Source organism: Schistocerca nitens, chromosome 3 (assembly GCF_023898315.1).
Source record: "Schistocerca nitens isolate TAMUIC-IGC-003100 chromosome 3, iqSchNite1.1, whole genome shotgun sequence".
NCBI classification, from domain to species: domain Eukaryota; kingdom Metazoa; phylum Arthropoda; class Insecta; order Orthoptera; family Acrididae; genus Schistocerca; species Schistocerca nitens.
Genome location: NC_064616.1, coordinates 651,785,217 through 651,813,029, shown reverse-complemented (window position 1 = coordinate 651,813,029; position 27,813 = coordinate 651,785,217). Strand labels below are relative to the sequence as shown.

General features: G+C 43.3%; 1 protein-coding gene across 7 annotated transcripts in view; it reads right to left on the bottom strand.

Moving 5' to 3' along the window:
- LOC126248617 (cAMP-regulated phosphoprotein 21) overlaps nucleotides 1-27,813 on the bottom strand; it is a 1,051,584-nt gene that overhangs the window by 625,308 nt on the left and 398,463 nt on the right. For 4 of the 7 annotated variants that reach the window (XM_049949775.1, XM_049949778.1, XM_049949781.1 and 1 more), the window contains exon 4: nucleotides 15,629-15,733. The exons of the other annotated variants lie outside the window; for them this stretch is intronic. The gene's annotated coding sequence lies outside the window, so the exon portion shown is untranslated. The remainder of the gene's footprint in view (nucleotides 1-15,628; nucleotides 15,734-27,813) is intronic. 7 annotated transcript variants of the gene reach the window in all.

Sequence of the window (27,813 nt, the reverse complement as noted above, 5' to 3'; positions counted from 1 at the left end):
ATCCATCTACAGCTAAGGTGGTCTGGGAGAAACTGGAGCAAGCTGTCGATGGCAATGCTTTAAACAGGCGAGTGGCCTGAGGGAGCTTATTACGACTACTTTGGAATAGTCTAAAAATACTGAAGATTATGTGAATAAAATCATGCTAACCACTCATAAATTAGGAAATACTGAATTTGATGTCAACTATGAGTGGCTTGGAACACTAATGTTGGCCGGTTTGGAACACTAACGTTGGCCGGTTTGTCTGAAACATACAAATCGATGACAATGGGAACTGAAAGCTTAGTGCAGACCTTGGAAGAACAAAGCTTTTACAAGAAGTATCAGACCCGGAGAGTTTAGCATTCTTCAAGGAAAACAGGAGCACAAAGCAAAGGGGCAACGGTGCTTCAATTGTTAGAAATACAACTACATTTCTAGATAGTACCGCATAACGAAGAAAAAGACAACAAATAAATCTGAACAAAATAAAACTATAGTCTCAGGTTTTACAACGTCTTCATATTCAATAAATCCATATCAATGGTATCTGGACTCAGGTGCCTCAATGCACATGAGAAATCCTTGTGACTGGATGTGCCATGAGCGAAGCACGCCGATACCAACTGTTAATGTTGCTAGTGAGACACCGCTTCCTGTAGAAAGTGTGGGAAATAACAGTTTGACACTGAATGGTTTCGAAACAGAAGAATTCAGGTAAGAGATATCCTGTATGTCCAAAAATTGCTGACAATATTTTGACAGTTAGTGCTGTGATCAGAGACGGATGCCAAGTAAATTTTAGACATGATGGCTGCGATTATACAGCAGGGAGGGAAAGTTTGTGTGATCAACAACACTGATAAATAATTTGCATTTAGTGAACGCACACAGAGAAGTGAATGCTAATTTGACGTGCCCTCATAATTTAAATTCCCGTGGCATCGGCGCATGGGATATTTGAATTTTTATGATGCAAATAAACTGCCAGATTGTAGCAAAGGTGTAAATTTGTCTCCTACTGGTAGTAAAGAACCTGTCACATACATTATATGTCTCTAAACGAAACAAATCTGACTGCCATTCAATAATGCTAGTTCAATAGCTTCGCAACCACTATAGTTGATTCACAAAGACATGCAATGTAAACTGCGTCACTGGGAGATATGAAATAATTCATTACTTTCAAAGATGGTTATTTGGGAACATTCAAGGCTTACAAAAGTCTATTAGAAAATGAACTAAAGAAGAAAATAACAATAACTCGCTCAGTCAATTATAAAGAGTTCTGTAAAAAAGATTTCGAAAACTTCTTGAACAAAAATTGTACTAGTCGTCAGACGATTACTCCGTATCCCCTCAGCAGAATGGGATCGCAGAGCACATAAACAGGAACTGGTGGAAAGAGCTAAATGTATGTTATTTTAAGCTGTTTCACATAAATATTCTGTGTGGTGGCAACAGCGACAGCTGCCTGTATTAGAATTAGATCGCCTATCAGAGCGATTGGAGGAAAAACGTCTTTTGAGATACTGTAAGGCAGGAAACCTGATTTATCATGTATGAGAATTTTTGGATCAAAAGTTATGACTTTAATTAATAAGCAAAGGCGCCAGAAATGGGACTCGAAGTCCAGAAAGCTCGGAATTGTGAGTTTACCAAAGACTATCGTCTGGTTGATCTTGGTATATACAACATTACTAAGGATAGAAACATGGTATTTTTAGAACATGCAGTAAGCTGTGATAAAATATACTCCCGTTGTGCATCCGAGAGAAGCGTTGTACTACCTGAAGAATTTAAACAGAAGATATTAAAAGAGAATACCGAAAAACGCAGACAGTGTGAAAGTCTACGGATGATACTGTAAATAAGATTATGAGAAATGTTATTGAAAGCTAATCACATAATGATGATGGTACCTACATACCTGATGGCATGACAAACTCACGTCCTCTTATAACTTACGACCACGAAAACAAATTATTCAGAATAGAGAGGAAGAACAGGATACTTCAAATTATTTTTTCCAGTTACATGTGCGAATGATCCTCCGACTGTTTAAACGTTATCGTTCGCTGAAGGTGATCAGTGGAAAAAATCGATGTATGAAGAATATGACTAACTGATGAAAAATAAAACGTGGCCATTCATACTTCTTTCCCGAGGAAAAAGGGTTTTACCTTGTAAGTGGGTATTTAAGACGAAAAAAAGAGGGAGAAATAATTGAGTATAAGACAAGAATAATGGTTAAAAGTTGTGTTCAAAGAAAAGGTGCTGATTATGATAAAGTCTACTCACCAGTTGTAAGTTACACTTCGGTTCGTTACCTGTTTGATTACTAAATACAAACTAGGTGTGGATCAGGTGGTTGCAGTAAGTGCACTTCTGCTGAGGAACACTGCCGCAGAAAATCTGTATGTCACAACCAGAGATGAATTGAGAAGGCACCAAGGTATGTTTACTACATACACTATGTGATCAAAAGTATCCGGACACCCCCAAAAACATACGTTCTTCATATTAGGTGCATTGTGCTGCCACCTACTGCCAGTTACTCCATATCAGCGACCTCAGTAGTCATCATACATCGTGAGAGAGCAGAATAGGGCGCTCCACGGAACTCACGGACTTCAAACGTGGTCAGGTGATCGGGAGTCACTTGTGTCATACGCCCGTACGCGAGATTTCCACACTGCTATACATCCCTAGTTCCACTGTTTCCGATGTGATAGAGAAGTGGAAACGTGAAGGGACACGTACAGCACAAAAATTACAGGCCGACCTCGTCTGTTAACTGACAGAGACCGCCGACAGTTGAAGATAGTCGTAAAGTGTAATAGGCAGACATCTATCCAGACCATCACACAGGAATTCCAAATTGTGCAGTGAACGTCATCTGCCAGTACGTGTAGTGCCAACAGTAAAATTCGGAGGCGGTGGTGTTATGGTGTGGTCGTGTTTTTCATGGAGGGGGCCTGCACCCCTTGTTGTTTTGCGTGGTACTGTGACAGTACAGGCCTACATTGATGTTTTAAGCACCTTCTTATTCCTACTGTTGAAGAGCAACTCGGGGATGGCGATTGCATCTTTCAACACGATCGAGTACCTGTTCATAATGCACGGGCTGTGGTGGAGTGGTTACACATCATTAACATCCCTGTAATGGACTGGCCTGCTCAGAGTCCTGACCTGAATCCTTCAGAAACCCTTTGGGATGTTTTCGAACGCCGACTTCGTGCCAGGCCTCATAAACTGACATTGATACCTCTCCTCAGTGCAGCACTCCTTGAAGAATGGGCTGTCATTCCCCAAGAAATCTTCCAGCACATGATTGAACGTGTGCCTGCGAGAGTGGAAACTGTCATCAAGGCCAAGGGTGGGCCAACACCATATTGAATTCCAGCATTACCGATAGAGGGCGCCACGAACTTGTATGTCATTTTCAGCCAGGTGTCCGGATACTTCTGATCACATATTGTAAGTCTCTGCATTGTTTGAAGGAAGCTAGCCGAAATTAGAATCGGAAAATAGACAATATACAGCTTGAAATAGGAGTCAATAGTCAAGAATTGTTACCTGTATATATTATTCAGTAGGCAAATTAGAAATGTTATTCTTTACAGCATGTGTGGATGAAATACTAATTTTTGCTAGCCATCGCTAAAAGAAACTAAAACAAAAGAAGAACTAAAACAAAAATTGTGCTTGAAATATACTGGTGAAGTGAAGCAATTTGTTGACTTAAACATGACCAGAAAATGGTGTGATAAAACTAGATAAAAAGGAACTATATCAATGAAGTATTGGATTTTTTTTTTTTTTTTAATGTCAGATTGCAGACCTGCTCGAACTCCCATGGAAGTGTAGGGAAAATTTCATAAAAATCATACTGAAAGGAGACAAAATGTGTTCTACATACAGGTCATACGCTGTCTGCAGTATCTTGCACAACCGACTAGACCGGCATTTCGTATGCTGCAAAGAAGTTGTCAATACTGCAGTGATCCACAGAACCAACAACGGCTCGACGTGAATCGATCTCAGGTATCATCAGGGAACTGAATCAGCGGCTATGTTATAAGTTTTCATTGACTGAGAGATTACGCTCTGACCTGTAGCTTAATCCTTGGAGTTAGTAACGTTACGTTTACCTGTCGTTACGCTTAAAAGTTAAGAGAGACTTTTCATTTTTTGTAAATAACCTCGTAGAATTTTCCTCACAGACTTTCTCGTGTAATGAAAAAGGTTTATGTTTGTGCTGTATCAGGTCCATTTACTGAAGAAGTTCTCGTTGGCAGTGGATCAGCACGTCGAGGCATCCATCAGAAAAAGTGGTTCGACCAAATTGCGAATCAGCGATGGCGATCAGAACCTCCCATCTCTCATATGACAGTTGCTAAGAGAAATGGCACAGGGGTTTATGACAGCAACGAATGTCGCAACCAGACGATAGGAAGTGTCAAGAATCGTTCAAGAAGAGGCACAACGATCTATGCTCCAAGCATTAATGCAAGGCAGACACGCCTTGGAGAACAGCGGCAGCAACCTCCAGCTTAAGGTCGCAGCTGTAAAACAACCGTCAAGCTTTCGTTTCCAGTAACCTGTGGGATGGAGGTCCATCGGGAAATTGAACATTGCGGAGAAGAACAAATACTTGGAGGCCAGTGAATAGCACTGTAGAGATGGAAGAAGTGTGAAACTTCCTGTTAGATTAAAATTACGAGCTGAAGCGGGACTCGAACCCGGAATCTAGCCTTTCAATGGTAGTGCCCTACTGACTGAGCTACTCATGCACGACTGACGAACACTCCTCTTAGCTTTTATTTGCAAGTACATCCTTCTTATCGATTCTTACTGAAGTTCTGCAGCATACCTTGGAGACTAGTAGCACTACTAGAAAAATGGAGAAGACCGCACGAAAGGCAAGTATCTGGGTTACATTCAAGGTCCGCCACACAATTTTAACCTGCGAGTAAGTATTACAACAGCGCACATTCCTCTATAGAGTGAAATATTCTCTCAATAAAAGACCGTTCGACGAGTGTTGCGACTCAACATGTTGAACATCACTGCAATTATATCTGCGCCAGATACCTGGAAACGAATGTAGCTGTATTGCAGGATGAAGCCCATTGACTAGACTCAGCCAATGTCATTCCCCAACACCCGTATTTTTTAAAAAAATAAAAAAAAGAGGTTCAAATGGCTCTGAGCACTATGGGACTTAACACCTGAGGTCATCAGTCCCATAGACTTAGAACTAATTAAACCTAACTAACCTAACTAACCATGCCCGAGGCAGAATTCGAACCTGCGACCGTAGCAGCAGCACGGTTCCGGACTGAAGCGCCCAGAACCCCTCCGCTACAACGGCCGCTCCCTGCTCTAGTCATAGAGTCATAGATTCCAATTGATCCCGTAATCGCCAAGATATGTGTAGATGGAGAGTCGCCAGAAATAAATGCAGGTCCTCCTTGAATTCATGGCACAACGTTTCGAAGCTCAGAGTTAAGCACGTTGGGCATTCACAGTATTATTGCACAGTAACACATCATATAGTTTTTTGTAATAATAAATATTTATGTAGTTATTCTTTTGGTAATGCTTAACCCCACGTTACTAGTAAAAATTACGATTGCAGTAGGGTATAAAACAGGACACTATGCACTTAATTTGGTACTGTAGCTGTCACTGCCAAATGTAGACGTTGTCGTGCGGTGGAGGAATGTTGGACGTGGATTGAAACTGTCAGGATGCGCCGTATTACAACTCGGCGTGATCTTCAAGTATGTTGTTATTCCCGGCTACAGTGCTGTGTTCTCCTCTGTCTACGTCACAGGGTCCCGCGATGTCGAGGACGCCACTTCACCGTCTGCAAAACAGCTTGGTGCAGAAGAGCTACCTCAGCAACCCGTGCAGCGTACTGCGGCGTGCCGGCCCGTGTACAGCCGCGGTGTTTTGACATCAGGATGCGCCGGCAGCCAACTCAGCGGCCTTCGTCTTCATTGCCTCAGCGCCGCTCGCTGGGAGCCGCAGGGCGGCCCGCTGCGTGCTTCTTCGCCGTTGTGGTTAAGATCACGGGTGACAACACGCACCCGTCATCCAACAGCCAAATATGCGGCCCTCTCCTCGGTATGCCTCCGGTGTGTGTTGGGAGCCAACAAGACAGCCCACGGTAGCGAATTGTGGAGTGGCCCGCCGCTGGCTGGCCACGGACACCACATTGGCCTCAGAGGGTCGAACCAGCGACCCTCCACGGACTGGAACACTGGCGCCCCATCTGCTGCTACATGTAGCCAGTGGTGTGACACGGCCCGCTGTCCAGGAGAGCTGCCACACTTTAATCCCCCTCGTTTGAAAACCGGCACCTATTTATACGGGGCCGTGCGGCCCTGTTTTGCTGACGTGCCGCTCCGAGTCATGTACTCATAACACCTAGGTTGGGCCAGTGGGCCCATTCTGCCTGTAACTTGCGGCATGCAAACTACTGCATTTACTCTTTTCAGCGGTTCTACGGCGCTGTGACCTCCATTCTTCTTCGCAACGGCTTGTAAGCGTAACTTACTGTCAACAGTCCCATGCCAGGCTGTAACTTGGGCGCTCAGAAATATTGCACCGAATCTAACTTTTTCCTATCTTAAACGGGGATGCCGCTACAGTATATAACATACCACTGGAGATCTAATAATGTTAATTACCTAATTTGTAACCTGTAAATTGTGACTGCATCTAAATAAAATGCAGAGTAGTAAACTTCAGAAAGGTTTAGTAGCAATATAACATTTTCTCCCCTTTGGTGTGTTCTGGGGTTAAAGATTAGTCCGTCGATGTATTGTGAGGATGTGTTTCACTTAGTATCTAACTGATATGAAGCAAAGTCGCATACTAGATAGGTTATTTAACTGTCACGATGATTCCTCTTCTGAATCGACACAAATTACTACTGATGTTACACAGGGTTCAATTCTAGAACAATCCCTGTCATTGTTATATATAAATAACTTTCCATTTTACACTCAAAATAGTTATATTTGATGACAATGAAGATGCAAGCCTGATAAATAAACCTAACAGAGCTGCAACTACAAAAGGAGTAAATAAATATTCAAAAGTAGCATTGACTGTGTGGTGTCACCGCTAGACACCACACTTGCTAGGTGGTAGCTTAAATCGGCCGCGGTCCATTAGTACATGTCGGACCCGCGTGTCGCCACTGTGTGATCGCAGACCGAGCGCCACCACACGGCAGGTCTCGAGAGACGTACGAGAACTCGCCCCAGTTGTACGGCGACGTTGCTTGCGACTATACTGACGAAGCCTTTGCTCTCATTTGCCGACAGACAGAATAGCCTTCAACTAAAGTTAATGGCTACGACTTAGCAAGGCGCCAATTGTCACAGTGCATGTATCTTACGAGTCTCATTTGTATAGTCAAGAGAGATGTACCAAAGGAAGCATTAAAAGTTAAGTATATACCAAAGCTACGTATTGTCTTTATAGCAGTGATAACTTATCCTGTTCCAGACTTGACGCCAGTCGGCGTGTGTGTACGCGTGCCTTTCGGCTTCCTCCTCAGTGTGGCGTGACTAGCTTGTTACGCCACAACAGACTGGTTCTCAGTAAATGGTTTATCACTCAACTTAGGGGGAGAAAACGTAACTCTTTCACTTCTGCACAATGTAAGATACACTGATGGGCCAAAATATTATTTCCACCTGCTTAATGCTGTGTTGATGTATTTTTGGATAGGCATACAGCAGCGATTCTGCATGGTATGGATTCGACAAATCTTCAGTTGGTTTCCGGAGGTGTAAGGCACCAGATATCTATTAACGGGTCAAGCAATACCAGTAAATTAATGGGCGGCGGTCTGTGGACGTGGTGCTGGCACCCGGTAGCATCTAAGATACTTTCTGTACAGTTCAGACCAGGCGAATTTTGCGGCTAAGATATCAACGCGACTTCACTCTAACGCTCCTCAAACTACTACAGCACGGTTCTGGCTTTGTGATACTTCTATCCTGCTGGAAGATGCCATTTCCATTGGGGAAAACATCAAGCATGAAGGGGTGCATGCCGTCCGCAATAATGTTCACGTAATCCACAGCTGTCAGGGTGCCCTCGATTACTACCAAGAAGTGCGGGTGCATGTCTCCCATAGCATAATACTGCCCCACCGGCCTGTGCTCGTGACACAGTGGATATTTGAAGGAGCCATTCGCCCTGATGATGGCGTATCCGGATATGACCATCGACCTGGTGAAACAAGCAATGTGGTTCATCTGACCGGGTGACACATTTCCATTGATCAACGGTCTAATCTTGACTGTCCCGCACCAACTGCAATCATAACTGATGATTTCGTTGTGTTAGAATGGCAACACGTAAGGGTCGTATGTTACTCAGCCCTGTGTTCAACACTGTGTGCTGAACGGTGCACAGGCACTTGTGCCTGCATGAGTATTGTATTTGCCATGAGATCTGCCACAGATTAACGCATGTACTAGTTTACAGAGCGGACAAGCCTCTGGTCTCTATGTTCTGTGATGTGAACTTCTACCACCTTGTCGCCTTCTTGTGGATTCACCCATCCTCAGCCACTTCCTGTAGATGCTCATGACTGTAGTGCAATAACATATTTATAGAATAATAATCCGCTTCAGTTGCTAGTAATGACCATAATTTATTCCACGACCGGTTTCGAAGGTTAAAGCTGGCCACAGTGGCCGACCGGTTCTAGGCGCTTCAGTCTGGAACCGCGCGACTGCTACGGTCGCAGGTTCGAATCCTGAGTCGGGCATGGATGTGTGTGGTGTCCTTAGGTTAGTTAGGTTTAAGTAGTTCTAAGTTCTATGGGACTGATGACCTCAGATGTTAAGTCCAATAGTGCTCAGAGTCATTTCTGAAGGTTAAAGCTTCATCGTCGGGTACCACTAAATAATTATGGTAACATAAATGTGTGGCGGTCGGGCCAGTCAGTCCTTGGAGATCATACGAATATCAAATAAACGCATGGGTGCATAAGGCTAGCAGTGACAGCGCCTGTGTGGACAGATGATACGGAAGTGACTTATAGCAAGCATAGCGCCCGCTAGGGCAGTACGGCACCGAAGTGACTACCAGCTACCACAATGCCCGACTGGAAAGCATGACATGGAAGTGACTAGTCACTTCCATGTCGAGCTGTCCAGGCGGATCTGTGGTTGCTGGTACTATACTCCCATGCCTTTGTTCTACGTGGGTGTGAACCCCAATGACGGACTGGCCCGACCATCACAAATTTATATTTTCATAATAATTTGGTGGCACCTGAAGATGAAGCTTTAAACTTTGGAACCAGTCGTGGAATAAATTATGATCATTACTTGCAAATTAAACAGATTTTTATTCTATAAATATATTCGTCAGTTCTGGATGCTCACCTGATCAAATACTTAGCACGAGAACAGCTGATGAGATTCGCTGATGTCCCCATGCACTCAGTCATAATAACTTGCCCTTTGTCAAAGTCACTTATGCCAATGTGTTTTCCCTTCACGACCCGTATCGTTGCTACAATGATTCCCCATTTGTCTCCGCTCTTCTTGTATCTTTCCTAAATGCTTTATGTACTTGCAAAGCCACTAGGCGGCATTCAGTCTCGTGATGGGCAGTGGTCATTAAGCAGTGTACATCATCATCAGTAGCAATACAACAGATTGGAAATAAAGTATATCAAACTGATTGTTGAAAATTTCTGAGTGAGCATGTGGACCAGAACTGGAACAGCAAATTACATATTATCGATATTCTAAAACACTTCAAGTTAGAAACGTTTCTCTCCTTGTAATTTCTGGGATTGGTGATGAAAGCATCAGAAAGTTACACTACTTTACATAGTCTCATTGAATAATTTTCTTGACCAGTTCCACACAGAGATACAAAGTAGCCTACTAATTGCACAGAAACATGCTCTAAGGATACTATCTGATGTTCATTCTCGAATATCATTTTCGGAACTATGTAAAGAAATATGCATACTAACAACAGCCCCGCAATACATTTACTCTGCTATGAAGTTTGATGTGAAGGATCAGGTATTATTTGGAAATAGTAGTAGCATTCATAAATATTTCCTCTATTAACCACAACTTGACCTTACTCTCTCACAAAAAGGAATAAAGTATGCAACTATAAAAATATTTTGCCATCTCCCATGCGAATTAAAGGTGATGGCAGGTAATGAAAGCTTTAAAAACAAAATAATTTGTATCCGACAGTTCATATTCAGCAGATGAATTTATGAGTAGATGTTATAAATTTTATCTCATTTGAGTTGCTTTTAAGACTAACAGAATATACAAAAAGACTATAGTATGTGTTCTACAAAGTCAATTTCAGTGAAGCGTATCCTTATTGGGTTTGTATTGTTGTGGGTGCATATTTTACTGCTTTCGACAAACTTTGTATCGATTGCTGCATGAAATAATAAAATCTTGAACTTGGCTGGAGACAGCAACTGTGGAATGCCATCTCCGTGAGGAAAAGGTGAAAACATCAAATCAGTGTCATTACTACAAGGTTCGTTAAAAAACCCTTGACCCAGGTTTCGAGGTATTTAAAAGCATCTTGTTCAGACATTTCAGTAGTAGCATCATGTTAATTATTGATCGAGACAATCATTTTAAAGACGTCGAAACCTATGTCAAAGGGATTCCATAAACTTTGTGCTATTGCATCTGCTTTGGCCACTTTTCACCTTTTCCTTACGAAGAGTGTGTAAAAGATGTTAACATGATATATCCAGCATAATTTTGACTGGAATAAGATAGTCCTGATATCAGTAAAGGGACACGTTGTCCTAGTTGGACAGTTATCGTCGGTACTAAAGAAACTTACTGTTTTATTCTGATACATAGGGTGTACATAAAGCCCGGGAACACTTTCAATTGTTTTTACACAAGAATTAAACATTGTACAGATGTCATACATACTGCATTTTGAAGAGAAACTCTGGGAGTTTTTTTACAAACATTCGATACGCGAATCATGAGTGACTCGGCAGATGTAATTCTTGCCATACCCGTCCCAGTATGGCATCGTCGACTTTGGCAGTCGCTTCCCGTATTCTCTCCCGGAGCTCTGCTACATAACATGGTAGAGGCGGTACATACACCAGATCTTTAATGTGTCCCCACAGAAAAAAGTTACACGGAGTGAGATCTGGTGATCGGGGAGACCATTTCATTAACTCCAACACACAGAAAGCTTGCTCCGCACCTGAACTCGCCATGTTTGCGACTAGCGCTGACTATCGGCAAATTATCTAACTACTTTATGAAAAAGGGCTTTCAGGGTTTATTTAGAAATGACATATGTATGATATCTGTACACTGTTTGGTTCTTGTGCAATAAATAATTGAAAGTGTTCCCGGACGTTATGAACACCCTGTATTATACAGTATATGAACGACATTCCAATTATTATTAATGTTTGTCTTCGGTGGGCAATATAATTTGAGATTTTCCTTGAGTAACAATGCACGTCTCTTCCGGAAAGGCCGCGATACGTTTTCTGTCTGGTGCAAAGATTGGCGACCGTCTCTGAATGTGTGAAACTGGAAGACAATGTTCTTCGTTAAATGTAAAAAGAACTGCTTATATAGTCGTGGATAATAGATGCAGAAAGATCCAATTCATTGACAGAGGAGTAGGAAAGTGCACATCGTCTACGAAACAGATTCCTTTCAAAATGTTTGTACAAGTTAACCTCTGTTAAAACGTAATTAGTACGAAGGAAGATTAATGCTTAACGACCCACCAATGACACTGTCAGAGAAAACCGACCCAACAGTTTCCCTCGGCGGTTTAGGAAACTTGTAAAATCTTAATCTGAAACTCCAAACTGAGAAGGATAAAATGAGATGGACTAGCAATAGAACAACAAAGAAGGGAAGTGTCATGTTACAAGAGAGTCACTCAATGCGGAAATATTTGAAACGACAGACGTTCAATGGAACATAGCAATTGTGCACAAAAGAGTTCTAAAGTTAATACACTACTGGACATTAAAATTGCTACACCACTAAGATGACGTGCAACAGACGCGAAATTTAACCGACGGGAAGAAGATGCTGTGATATGCAAATGATTAGCTTTTCAGAGCATTCACACAAGGTTGGCACCGATGGCGACACCTACAACGTGCTGACACGAGGAAAGTTTCCAACCGATTTCTCATACACAAACAGCAGTTGACCGGTGTTGCCTGGTGAAACGTTGTTGTGATACTTCGTGTAAGGAGGAGTAATGCGTACCATCACCTTTCCGACTTTGATAAAGGTCGGATTGTACCCTATCGCGATTGCGGTTTATCGTATCGCGACATTGCTGCTCGCGTTGGTCGAGATACAATGACTGTTAGCAGAATATCGAATCGGTGGGTTCAGTAGGGTAATAGGGAACGCCGTGCTGGATCCCAACAGCCTCGTATCACTAGTAGTCGAGATGACAGGCATCTTATCGTTTGCAAGACAACAACCATCTGCAAGAACAGTTCGACGACGTTTGCAGCAGCATTGACTATCAGCTCGGAGACCATGGCTGCGGTCACCCTCGACGCTCCATCACAGACAGGAGCGCCTGCGATGGTGTACTCAACGACGAATCTGGGTGCACGAATGGCAAAACGTCATTTTTTCGGATGAATCCAGATTCTGTTTACAGCATCACGATGGTCGCATCCGTGTTAGGCGACATCGCGGTGAACGCACATTGGAAGCGTGTACCCGTCGTCGCCATACTGACGTATCACCCGGCGTGGTGGTATGGGGTGCCACTGGTTACACGTCTCCGTCACCTCTTGTTCGCATTGACGGCACTTTCAACAGTGGACGTTACATTTCAGATGTATTACGACCCGTAGCTCTACTCTTCATTCGATCCCTGCGAAACCCTACATTTCAGCAGGATAATGCACGACCGCATGTTGCAGGTCTTGTACGGGCCTTTTTGGATACAGAAAATGTTCGACTGCTGCCCTGGCCAGCACATCCTCCAGATCTCTCACCAATTGAAAACGTCTGGTCAATGGTGGCCGAGCAACTGGCTCGTCACAATACGCCAGTCACTGGTCTTGATGAACTGTGGTATCGTGTTGAAGCTGCATGGGCAGCTGTACCTGTACACGCCATCCAAGCTCTGTTTGATTGTATGCCGAGGCGTATCAAGGCCGTTATTACGGCCAGAGGTGGTTGCTCTGGGTAGTTATTTCTCAGGATCTATGCACCCAAATTGCGTGAAAATGTTATCATATGTCAGTTCTAGTATAATATATTTGTCCGACGAATACCCGTTAATCATCTGCATTTCTTCTTGGTGTAGCAATTTTAATTGCCAGTAGTGTACTTGTGTCCTTATATTATACTACTGTCTTGCGTACTTTATGCTCTGCTGATTTCACTATTTTCTACCTCAAAGCTTCAGAAGAGCTGAAGATTAGGTGCATAGAATGACTAACTAATGAAGAAGTACTGTATCGAATTGGGAAGAAAATTTTGTAGCTCATCTTGGCGAAAAGAAGCTACCGGTTCTCAGAAGAAATCCTGAGGCATCAAGAAATTGCTAATTTGGTCAAGTTTTAAAGGGAGGCCAAGGATTCCCTGCAGTAAACACGTTGTAATGGAAGCTGCAGTATTAATGCTAAAATGGTGGAGTTTGTCGCACAAGATAGATTAGCGGTGAGAGCTGTAGCAATCCAGTAGTTGGACATTACCATTTTTCACAAAATATGTTTTCAGTACTATTGTGTTCTCCGTATTCATTAGGACGTCAATAGATTAGTTCCAAGTGACAAGTCATAGAGAAACATTTCAACCATCCACTACTAGATGGCATATGATCTTTATGTCAAACGATGCTTCCCTCTGGACTTACACGTCTGCTCCATTTAGTTGACGCACAGTTCGTGTGGAAAGCAGAGTGCATGTAAACTTTTGTTTGTATCAATAAAACACCTTTGTAATGAAAGGAGATGATTTGGGTTTGAAAAATAGTTGGGGAAGTGAGCTCAAAAACAACGAGTGTCTCTAAAACAGTTACAAAATTGAAAGATCCGTTAACGATGCTGCAATTTCCTCGTCAACAGTAAAGGGATTTCTACAATAAATTTCGCAACATCTGATATGAAAAAAAAACAGAAGACAAAATTGACAATTTTTTCATGAATTTAATTTTGTTATTCTTTTTTAAATAATTAAAGAAGTATCGAAAGTGGCTTTTTTATTCTATTAGCTGGTTCTATTAGCTGAAACATTTCTGCTGTACTTCTGTACTTTTACTAACACACATAAAACTAAATGCCTCGGTATTAATGGTAGGGCTACTTGAAACAAAAACACCCTTATTGGCACTCAGTCTCCGGTATGGCACCTAGAACGTTCTTAACAAATTTCTTGCCTCATTTGTCTCATTATTTTCTCCAGTGATGAGGTAAACAGCATAACGCTGAGGTATCAGAATATCTTCTCAATTTTCTAGGTTACAAATAAGTTATCTAAAGAAAGAGGTATATTGCTTTTTGATTCTCTTGATAAATGTGACATTTGGCACTTGGAACGATTGACACTTCCACTTTTCAAATATTTTCAGAAAAGACTTCCATATACTGCAATTTTTATTAGATGTTAACTAATGTATCTTTTTCAGCAACACATTTCTCGCTATTGGTATTCAAAATTTTATATTCTGTCTATTTGAGCCATCGCCAGCTATCTTCCTGCCTAAATTGCAAAGCTCATGTACTACTTTTAATGTCTCATTTACTAATCTCATTCCCTCATCGTCACCTGGTCTGATTCGCCTAAATTCGATTATCCTATTTTTATTTTTAATGATATTTATCATATAACCTCTCAATACACTACCATTTCTATCCAACTGACTCCCCTGTTCTCTTACCGTCTCTGACATAATTACAATGTCATTGGCAAACCTCACACTCTGTATTTCTTCTCCCTGAATTTTAATTCCCTTTCCAGATTTTTTTTCTTAGTGTCCTTTACTGCTTGCTCAACGTACAGATTGAATATTGTCTGGAACAGGCTATAATTCTCTCTCAATCCCTTTTTAAGTATTATGTCCCTCTCCTGCCCTTCAGTTGATAGAGCTTCAATCTGGACTCTGTACAAGTTAACGGCTCGCTCCCTGTATTTTTATGTATTATAGAAGGCAAACACCTGTAATTGTTCCTACACACCAATCGTGGCAACAACGAAAGGGTTGCCTAGGCGGCTTGCAATTAAACAAATCTATTTCGAAACACTTTGTTTTCAGAGATAAATATGTGCAAGAATAACTGTGTCTAGAACGTGACATCCTGGCATCTTACGGACACGTGATTTTTCTAAATCATTTCGGATGAATGCAGATATCGTTCTACATGAAAGATTTTCTTCCCCAGTCTTGTTTATTTGAGCTAATGATCCACTCCAAATACCTATGGGCTGAAGAGGCATTGATCCTTAAGTCTTTTTCCTCTTCCTTCATGTGGCTGAGAGACGTGAACAACCTTAGATCGGTAATTAAGAAGCTATGCTCGAATCCTAAGAACAGTGCACAACTACGGTTCTTTAACGTTATTACATAGCATTTGCTTGGGGCTCACCGAGATCTTGGTGATCCCGCTAGGCGATTCCTGTTCAGACCAAGCCGTTGGCAACAACAGGTGAGTCGTTCATGGTCCGCAAATGCACGAGTCTTGAGCGCTGACCTGGAAGTATCAGAAAATACCTAAGAGATACGATCAGATACCTATTTAATACTAACTGTGGATATTTTATAAAGTTATAAGACTAGTTAAAGTGAGCAAAAGAAATGTGCACCAGCGAACAAGTGGGAAAACAGTATCGTGAACCGATGGCGCACGGCAGCAGCTAATAACTTTCCACGAGACATGAGGCTTGCAGTGTTTTGGCGAGCTAGTAACGATGAAAGCTTCATCTTAAATTGGGCAGCGTTCAGAATCAGCAATGGTGGGCTGGGGAAGACACAATCTCGCCGCAGAAATAATAGTCGGCACCTTTTACGGGCTTCCCGCAGAACCACCTCCCACATCTACACTCCACTACAGTCGAGCAAATCAGTAGAGCAGCCTGTAAACACCTCTAATGTAGTCACAAGTTAGTAGGCTACGTGTTTTGTACAGAACGTGGACGGCAAGTAGTCTCAGGGTGGATCGTGCCGACATGTTCATACACTACTGGCCACTAAAATTGCTACACCACGAAGATGACGTGCTACAGACGCGAAATTTAACCGACAGGAAGAAGATGCTGTGACATGCAAATGATTAGCATTTCAGAGCATTCACACGAGGTTGGCGCCGGTGGCGATACCTACAACGTGCTGACATGAGGAAAGTTTCCGACTGATTTCTCATTCACAAACAGCAGTTGACCGGCGTTGCCTGGTGAAGCGTTGTTGTGATGCGTCGTGTAAGGAGGAGAAATGCGTACCATCACGTTTTCGACTTTGATAAAGGTCGGATTGTAGCTTATCGTGATTGCGGTTTATCGTATCGCGACATTGCTGCTCGCGTTGGTCGAGATACAATGACTGTTAGCAGAATATCGAATCAGTGGTTTCAGGAGGGTAATTCGGAACGCCGTGCTGGATCACAATGACCTCGTATCACTAGCAGTCGAGATGACAGGCATCTTATCTGCATGGCTGTAACGGATCGTGCAGCCACGTCTCGATCACTGAGTCAACAGATGGGGACGTTTGCAAAGACAACAACCATCTGCACGAACAGTTCGACGACGTATGCAGCAGCATAGACTATCAGCTCGGAGACCATGGCTGCGATTACCCCTGACGCTGCATCACAGACAGGAGCGCCTGCGATGGTGTACTCAACGACGAACCTGGGTGCACGAATGGCAAAACGTCATTTTTTCGGATGAATCCAGGTTCTGTTTACAGCATCAGGATGGTCGCATCCGTGTTTGGCGACATCGCGGTGAACTCACACTGGAAGCGTGTATTCGTCATCGCCATACTGGCATATCACCCGGCGTGATGGTATGGGGTGCCATTGGTTACACGTCTCGGTCACCTCTTGTTCACATTGACGTGACTTTGCACAGTGGACGTTACATTTAAGATGTATTACGAACCGTGGCTCTACCCTTTATTCGATCCCTACTAAACCCTACATTTCAGCAGGATAATGCACGACCGCATGTTGCAGGTCCTGTACGGGCCTTTCTGGATACAGAAAATGTTCGACTGCTGCCCTGGCCAGCACATTCTCCAGATCTCTCACCAACTGAAAACGTCTGGTCAATGGTGGCCGAGCAACTGGCTCGTCACAATTCGCCAGTCACTACTCATGATGAACTGTGCTATCGAGTTGAAGCTGCATGGGCAGCTGTACCTGTACACGACATCCAAGATCTGTTTGACTCAATGCCCAGGCGTATCAAGGCCGTTATTACGGCCAGAGGTGGTTGCTCTGGGTAGTTATTTCTCAGGATCTATGCACCCAAATTGCGTGAAAATGTAATCACATGTCAGTTCTAGTATAATATATTTGTCCAGTGAATACCCGTTTATCATCTGCGTTTCTTGGTGGTGTAGCAATTATAATGGCCAGTAGTGTTGAAGTACAAAGTTTCCACAGTATCTACGTGTATATAGTAGTAAGTCACGCATTCGAGCAAATCCAACATCAAACGACCCACTAATTACATTTTATTACAATGATATTGGACTGTTTGAACACAGAAAAGATATTGAATGTAAAGAAGTGGCTTCAGTCAGATGTGCTTTGATCACTCAGCAGTAAAACTTGCTGTTGAGATAACGTAATCATTTTAAGCAGAAGGAAATATACCAATAAGTTACGACATTGAATGTGTGTGTGGTTTTCTATTATATCGATATTTTGTTTCCTCGGTTACCGGATTTACTCTCGTAGACCTTGAATAGATGACCATTCAAATGGCTCTCTTGGTAAGATGCACAGTTTTCCTGGCGAATGGCTAGAACCACTGTTTTTGGTAGGAGCGGTTTATATTCTAAGCACAGCTTCGTGTGGTTCTGAGCGCTCCAGGTATGCACTGCTCTTGTGAGAGACGAGATTCCTGGCAACTCGGGCATGAGAATTACCCACTGGTACCAGAATTATAACCTTCAGATACTAGTGAAATTTAGGGAATAGTCATAAACAGTTAGTAATGCAAAAGTGAAAAGCAAACGCTGGAAAGTTCAAATACAAGTTTCTACGATGGGAGTCAGAAACAATTACACACGATGGATCAGCTTTGCCTACTGGTGAAGTGATACCTATAAGCTTCGTTACAACTCATTTCTGAGTCATGGAAGTAATAATACGATTGAAGAGAGGTGCAGCAGCATTTGCTGTAGCAGCACAAGAATAAAACTGTGAGATACAGAACGCCCGCCGATAATGACAGCCCTGGAGAAAACATCTCCGATATAATAGAAGATCATTATCTAGAGCGACTGATTACCCTACACTGGCTGTCCACCAAATGTGATGAAAAATTAACACTTTATGTTGTTCCCACTGTGAAATGCGGGGAGGGGGACATAGTACACTGTCCAGTCAACTAATGTAATTAATGTCATCTTCTGTCAAAAGCCTGAATAACCACCCTTTTGCAGCACATACCACTACGAGACGTGCAGGAAGGGAGTCAATGAGGTTCTGAAAGGTAACGACAGGGATGTGGAGCCATGTCGACTAAAGTGCCGTGGCCAGCTGCGTAAGGTTTCTCGGTTAAGGATCTGCGGCACGAACAGCCCGTTCGAGGTGGACCCACAGATTCCGTGGAGTTTGGTGGCCAGTGGAGTACGGTAAACTCATCCTGGAGCTCTTCGAACCACGCAAGTACACTGTAAGCTGTGTCACATGTTGCGTTGTTCTGCTGGTAGACACTTTCATGCCGAGGAAATCAAATTTCATGTATGGGTGGACATGGTCACAAAGAATATGTGCATACTTGTGTCGATCTATTGTGCCAGGGATGCCACAAAAACATTCCCTGGACCATAATGCTCCCTCCTCCGGTCTTGACCCTTCCGACGGTTGTTACAGAGTATTTGCTTTCAGATGTTTCACGTCGTACTGACCAACAGCGATCTGTCCGATCTAGCATAAAAGACGAGTCATCTGAAAAGGTCATCCGTCGCGACTCAGCGGACATCCAGTTGCAATATCGGCGTGCAAATTCCAGTCTTTGTCGCTGCTGAACGGCAGTCTGAATGGGAACATGAACCAGGTGCCTGGTACGGAGACCCATACGCTGCAACGTTCGCTCGCTGAACGGTTGTTGACTGCACGGGACACTGCACTGTTGGTAGCTTCTTGGTTCGTCTGAGCGGTCAGCTGGTCAACAGTTACATGTCTGTTCGCCCGTACACATCTCCACAGCCGTCGTTCACCGCTGTCATCTTCAGACCGGGTTCATAACAACTGCCTTGGCGCCGGTTTTGTATAGCTTCATTTTGACATGCACGGTGTACTTCAGCCACGACGGCAGGCGACCAGTTTAGGGAATACTTACACTTTTGGCCCGAGAGCTCATGATCATGCGCATTTGGACGTCAGATAAATCTCACCGTTTCCACATTATGACAAGACTGCAATGTTTCCAGCGTCCCCTCTACACACTTTCTATAACCTTCACTGCTAGTGTTGCCACCTACGGTATAAAAGTCTTGAAATATGTATAATGTACTTCTGTTTTACTACATTTGCTGTGTAGCAATGGATTCTATAGACTTCTAGAAACCTACTTTATAGACTTTGGCATACCATCTAAGAACATCGCACAGCAGCCTACGAATAGCTTCGTATCTAGTGACTATGTACATTGAACTAACAAACAAACTACAAAGCGATATGTATTGTCGTGATATTCGACGGAATGCCAAGAAACTAAGTACACTGCACAAGTACACTGGATCACTTGGTATCGGGATAGTCTCTCATGGTGAGTTCTTAATTCATCAGTAATCGTTTCAATTCTGTCTCCTCAGCGCTTAGTTCTTAACTGAAAATAATTCACAAACACCTCCAGTTCTCTTCTACTGTCATTCTAGAAAGTTATACACTAATTTCATCCCCAAATCGTGCCTGCATCTAAGCTCGAAACTGTAGCTTACTTGCAGAAGCACTGACAACTGCTCGTAGCTATCTGCAGCAGTTCACTAATTAACCGAGAGAGGTAGCGTGGTGGTTACGACACTGGACTCGCATTCCGGAGGACGAAGGTCCTGTCCGGCCATCCTGATTTAGATTTACCGCGGTTTCCCTGAATGTCTAACGGCAAATTCCAGGAAGGTTCCTTTGAAAGGACGCAGCCGAATTCCTTCCCCATCCTTCCTATTCCCTAGCTTTTCATCAATCCCTAATGAGACGTTAAACATTAATCTTCCTTCCTTGTTAACTAATGACACTGACATAGCATAATCACATAAAAGTCTTGAAATATGTATAATGTACTTCTGTTTTACTACATTTGCTGTGTAGCAATGGATTCTATAGACTTCTAGAAACCTACTTTATAGACTTTGGCATACCATCTAAGAACATCGCACAGCAGCCTACGAATAGCTTCGTATCTAGTGACTATGTACATTGAACTAACAAACAAACTACAAAGCGATATGTATTGCCGTAATATTCGACGGAATGCCAAGAAACTAAGTACACTGCACAAAAGAATTAACGGATTACTGTTTCGAAGCAAAAGTTTGAAATCCGGCTCAAAGGTGCTTACAACCAGCCTCTGTAATGGTGCAAAAGCATGGCGCCCTGCGACATCACGCTCGAGTTTGAGGACGCTGTCAACAGAAGCGAAAACAAGGTGAGAGCTGAGAAGTTCATATGACGTGTAAGATGGGTTAATAATGTCACATCGGCACCAAATTGCACTACACTTCCGCCCAAGGCCACCGTAGACGTGTCACGTGATGGAAAGCTTCTCACGAACCATCTTACCCACATTTCATACCTTCTTTTGACGCTTCTGCAACGAAAGTCTGAACGGCGACACTCAGCGACGATATCACGCGGTGTTATAATAGGTGGCCGAGGAAAAGATACCAGACACACCGACGTTCAAAATCGACGCGTAAAGGCCTCAGAGGGTGGCATAAAAGGCGTCATTGAAACCATTCCTTTCCTTGGGGAGTTGATGCCCGCACATTTTGCTGGCAAAAACGACAGTTGTCAGTGGGATGAGGACGTTCTTGATAACCTCTGTCGCTGCTTGCACCGCCGAACGTTTCAGCCTCTCTCTATGGACATTGTGGAGCAATGGAGTGCAGCGCGACCACAGTTCTTGCTCTCGTGTACAGTGCTTTCTCACGCCCTCCTGTTTCACGCCCTCTTGTGGCACGAGCACGGAGGGATGCGACATTGACATATGCATGAATAATATGGTAAAGAGCCTCTCTAAGACACCCACCCCCCGCAGTTTGGCAACACCCTCCGTGGCACCTGCCCACATTTATTGGGAATTTTAAAAATGTGCCTTAACAACTCAGGCACTGCAATACTGTTTTTATCCGCCGATACGTCAGCGACTTTGAATTAAAATATCCTCCCCCTGCAAAGGAATTGCATAATATGTTGTGACGCATGAACGACAACATATGGAAGTTTGGGTCAGGCCGTGGGTCGCGAACTGGTAGCCAAAGCAGCTAAGGCGACAGCTTGCATAAAGCGGGAAATCCGAGTTCGCATCCTGATCCGGCACAAATTTTCATTGTCGTCGTTCCATTATAGAGCTGATGGCTGCGCCTATTCTCTGCTGCAAATAAATTTCATGTACGTTACACTTCAGATAAAATTCTGAGCTGCGGCCTTCTTTTGCATGGGTCTACACCTCGCTGTTAAAAGCGTCGACGAGCCCGAGGGCGACTGAGGAAGGAGCCCCGGTTATGCATTATTACAGAGGAAGGTTGTAGACACCTTTGAGGCAAAGTTCAAACTCATGAGTTGCAATGGGAAACAATTACGAAGTTTCGAAAAAGAGATCCCTTAATTCTGTTGCGTAGTGTAGAATGGCCATCCCATAGCTGATCTGAACATAACAGAGTATCTCTTCAATGGAACGGTATCAACTGACGTTCAGACCATACGGCCTCAAAACAGTTACAGAACTGATAGAAACTCCCATACTCATCTGCCGAAATCTACTGGAAGTTCACGTCATACTATCGATGCAACATCTAGTTACAAGCACTTGTAGACGGATGTCCGGTGACGAATGGCAACACTTCTGGAGTGTTTTCAGAGTATGTGTTCTTCATACCGCTGTTGTAAGGTAGTAGCCTACTGTGTCTAACTGTAACTTAGTTTAGTGATCTTGTAGTGGCGTGTCACCTCCGTTTCTTCAAATCTGTTAAAGACAGTTCCATCTCACTCAGAACAGAATGGAGGTAACTAAGCGGTTGTGAACCAGTTTCGGGGAAATGTTCCATTACTCACGTCATTTAAGGATGATTGGACGGGGAGTTGTTTCAATATGAGTCCAGCGTCTTGGCCACCAAGTATCCTCACTCGATGCTGATGTTGTGTATCTCTTATACAATGTGTAAGTTATGAGTCTGCGTACTTGCAGAAGCAGCTACGAAATAAAAGCATCGCTGACTCGGTTAGATATTCAATCATCGACTGGCATCAGAAGCAATTAGGGCATAGTGTTTTATTGCACAAATACATTGAGATCTTACGTCATGAATAGTTAACATTCCGAAATTTTATGCAGATATTTGCAAAAGAGGGAAATAAAATGATTGCTGGAATGAGAACATAATAGTAGGCCTTTATTTTGTTCGGTAATAGGTGAGGAACTGACTACGTTTTAGTGATTGCTCCTCGTGAGTAATAACCAGTTCGCTTGAGGGTAGTGTGGATAATGATTTGCCATACATTTAGTTCGATATTTCGAAAAAATGGTTTGTTTTATCTTGATTAAATTCTCTCTCTTAATTGACACTGACGTCAGGACGTCATGAATTCCCATAACAGTCAGTTCTAGAAGTAGTTTGTCAGCAGTGACTTATCAATTCCATGAGCACTCGTTACAGCATCCACCTTGTCCCTACCTAGATATAAATGCAAGAAGACACCCGACACTTTTAATGAAGGTACACAAATAAATATCGTACTGTCGTACCTTAATCTGTAACCTGGTATTCAGTACTTTGGATAATGCTATTTTGTTGTGATAACGTAATTTGAACCGAAAACTTTGATCAAACGCTTCGAATAATATCACTGAATATAAATACACACATCAAAAAAAGTTTTGCATCACCTCGGTTCCGAGAGTTCCGGAACCTGTACAGAAAATTGGAGTAGAGATCAACACAAACATCATTTCCGCCCTTTTTATTGCATATGAAAACCACAAATTGCATGTTGCACCACCACACAGGGAGACCTTCAGAGGTGGTGGTCCAGATTGCTGTCCACACCGGTACCTCTAATGCCCAGTAGCACGTCCTCTTGCATTGATGCATGCCTGTATTCGTCGTGGCGTACTATCCACAAGTTCGTCAAGGCGTTGTTGGTCCAGATTGTACTACTCCTCAACGGCGATTCGGCGTAGATCCCTCAGAGTTGTTGGTGGATCACTTCGTCCATAATCAGCCCTCTTCAGTCTATCCCCGGCATGTTCCACGGGGTTCATATCTGGAGAACATGCTGGCCACTCTAGTCGAGCGATGTCGTTATCCTCAAGGAAGTTATTCACAAGATGTGCACGATGGGGGTGCGCGAATTGTCGTCCATGAAGACGAGTGCCTCGCCAATATGTTGCCGATATGATTGCACTATCGGTCGGAGGATGGCATTCACGTATCGTACAGCTGTTACGGCGCCTTCCATGACCACCAGCGGCATACGTCGGCCCCACATAATGCCACCCCAAAACAATAGGGACCCTCCACCTTGCTGCACTCGCTGGACATTGTGTCTAAGGCGTTCAGCCTGAATGGGTTGCCTCCAAACACGTCTCCGACGATTGTCATGTTGAAGGCATATGTGACTAAGAGAACGTGATGCCAGTCCTGAGCAGTCCCTTCGGCATGTTGTTGGTTCCATCTTTACCGCACTGCATGGTGTCGTGGTTGCAAAGATGGACCTCGCCATGGACGTTGGGAGTGAAGTCATGCATCATGCAGCCTATTGCGCACAGTTTGAGTCGTAACACGACATTCTGTGGCTGCACGAAAAGCATTATTCAACATGCTGGCGTTGCTGTCAGGGTTCCTCCGAGCCATAATCCGTAGGTAGCGGTCATCCACTGCAGTAGTAGCCCTTGGACGGCCTGAGCGAGGCATGTCATCGACAGTTCCTCTCTCTCTGTATCTCCTCCATGTCAGAACAACATCGCTTTGGTTCACTCCGAGACGTCTGGACACTTCTCTTGTTGAGAGCCCTTCCTGGCACAAAGTAACAATACGGACGCGATCCAACAGCGGATTGACCGTCTAGGCATGGTTGAACTACAGACAACACAAGCCGGTACCTCATTCCTGGTGGAATGACTGGAACTGATGGGCTGTCGGACCCCCTCCGTCTCATATGCGCTGCTCATGTACGGTTATTTACATCTTTGGGCGGGTTTAGTGACATATCTGAACAGTCAAAGGGACTGTGTCTGTGTTACAATATCCACAGTGAACGTCTATCTTCCGGAGTTCTGGGAACCGGGGTGATGCATAACTTATTTTGATGTATGTATTAAAATGAAACATATCTAGTGATTTATTTAAAGGCAGCTGAAATATCGGCTTTTATTGCACAGACATGTCTGCAGTCTGTCTGTGACTCAGTAACTTGTTACTGGAGGCTACCAGTTAAGGATAAAAGTTGCTCTTCTTTCTATCGCCGGATCCATGAAAACAGACCATAAGTCGCTATGACAGATACGTATGTGTAATTTTCCGGACCTTTGATTTGAGTTTCTTATAGAAATGTGAGCTGAAGATGGCTGAAGTACAAAAAAAAAAAAACTTAATTGCAGTCAGATGGAAACTTTGCGGACGGAATGAACGAAAATTTTTAAAATATCAGTGTGGAAATATAATTGGGCCATTGGAAGGATGAATCATATGACTCATGTTTTGAGAAAAGCAGAATATATGATTTAGTACCTGCGATGAGCCACGGGCAAGCAAATGGATTTATTTCAAAGAGCATTCTCGTAAAACGGCGCTGTCCAGTAGTCTCATGGATATTGTAAACACAGATGCAGCCTAGTAAGTAAGCAAAATGCGTTAAATAATACAACTGTTAACGGCGGATGAATTTTCGGAGGAAAGTTGCAGCATAATACTTTTAGCTGTAGATTATGGCAGTACAGTAAAATGAATATAGTTCTATATTTGGAATAACATTTGTCTTTATAAGGTGGTTTCTGTCCTTAGTGTTCCACCACTGCTGTTTATTTATACATCAGCAAGGATGCAGTTCTGCAACGACATTGGTATTTCCTTGCACGAAACAACAACATAAGTAAAACGACAGAAGTTTTGGACAATGTATCCATCAAGAAATATAGATCTGAATTAATGGCTGCAGGTCAACATATTTTGTAGCTGATTAATTCGTCTATGAAGTAAGTCCACACACCCTGTGACAATAATAATTTCGAACTGAAATAAGCAGGATAAATAATAAACCCATATCACTTTTGAAAGGAATGTTTGCGCTCTGAAGTGCGGTGAAATTTGTTTATTCTTCGCCATAGGAATCATAAACAGGATAACTGAAGCAATTTTCAATCATGATATGATTACAAGAGTGGTTCGTCTCAACGGCCAGTTCCGATGTGGCGGTGTCTGGTGTCGTAGTCGTCACCGATACACCGCAACTCGTTCGACGAGAGGGAAGAGGGGTTGTACTAAGTTGTGTGAGTGACTATTTCGGATTTAAAATCCTGTAACAATCACGGGCACGAGAGATGGAAACCTGTGCTGTGCTCATGCTGAAGGAGCAATGCGGTTTCCGTTAGACATTTTATTTATTTACACTGTGCCACACTATTAAAGGGTCACTGTTTAGAAACCCTATAATTGTCTCCCATTGCGACCTAGCATTTTTAAATTTGTCTCAAAGGTGCCTACAACCTTCATTTGTAATGGTGCAAAACCGTGGCACCCTGAGACGTCACTCGTGCTCAGCAATGCTTCAGACAGCAGGGTGTTGACACATGCGAAGATGAGGCCAAAGCTTAGTGCATGTGAGGTGTTAGGTGGGTTAATGGTCACATTGACACTAAATGTCATCACAGTTCTGCCTGATGCTGTGCTGGGCGTGTCACACGATGGGAAGGTCGTTACACCCGGTCTTACCCACATTTCACCCCTTCTTTTGGCGCCTCTAAGATGGAGGTAAGAACCGCGATGCCCAGTGTAAAACTCAGGCTGTTTTCTTATGGGTCTGCAGCTATCAGCGGCAGAGCCTTGTGGTGGCAGCTGTAAGTTATCGTCCCCCATAATTTAAAGAGATCTGACCATGATCCTAATAGTTGGCTATCAGACTGTAGAGAGAGATACTTGCTTCAGCCACGATCGCATCAGCCACCTAACTGTATTTGACGTGAGTTACCATTTACTGCAAAATTTATCGTAAATTTTGTCAAGTTTCTTCTGGAATAAAAGATCACGTCCTTCAATTTAGTTTTTTCAGTTTACAAACAACAGAAACATGCCTAACTGTGTCGTACTTATTCACTTTGACGAAATTGACAAATTCCAAAAACACATTCACTCTAAAAAGTCACGAACCATCCAACATTCCCATACCAACGAAATGATTCCCTCAGTGCACTATTAAATTCTTTATAATTCAACTTCGCACATTTCTGACTCACAAACCTTTCATTACATTCTCACTCGACCGACCCCACTTCACTACTGTCCTCGTGCACTCGCCGACTGCGCGACCGCTACGGTCGCAGGTTCGAATCCTGCCTCGGGCATGGGTGTGTGTGTCGTCCTTAGGTTAGTTAGGTTTAAGTAGTTCTAAGTTCTAGGGGTCTGATGACCTCAGAAGTTAAGTCCCATTGTGCTCAGAGCCATTTGAGCCACTCGCCAACTAACTAGCATTGGCGACGAAAGACAACAGTGTCTGTCCACCGGAAGAGGAGAGGGATTACAGAACGTTCTAGAAGCTATGGCTCGCCAGCTAGCATCCTTACTAGGTAGCTCATTGGCTAGACTTTCGATCTCGATATCCTTACATCCCACCCTTAAGTGTTGTTCATAATGCAAATTTTGGCAAAAATAACAGTTCAGGAATCCCATGGTGCTTACCAACACCCCACCCAAATCGCAAGACAATATTCCACCGAAACATGCAACCAAGCCTTTGTGACTTACTAAATATTTCAACGGAACAACACTCCAACTGACTCACACGCTGTAAGTTCACAGCAATTTACAACTTTGACTTGGATTGACTTGAGCTACTAACATGCAAGCAGGTGGACAGGGCTATTCAAAAAGAAGAAACAGATTTCAGATATTTATTGCTTCCAAGCTACAAAACATAGAAACACAGTTCCAACGTGCCTGGAAAGAGAAAAGTTCAAATTTTTATGCATTATATGTGAGCATCATGTGTCACACGACAAATATCAAAACGGTGGCTCATATCCAGCACACACGAAGCAGCTGGCCTCTCGTTATCGAATTCACAGTTTCAACAATGCGATGTAGCAGACTTTGAAGAGTGTCAGCCATAGGGGCGACAAAAACGCGGTGTTTTACGTAACCCCACAGATAAATGTCACAAGGTGT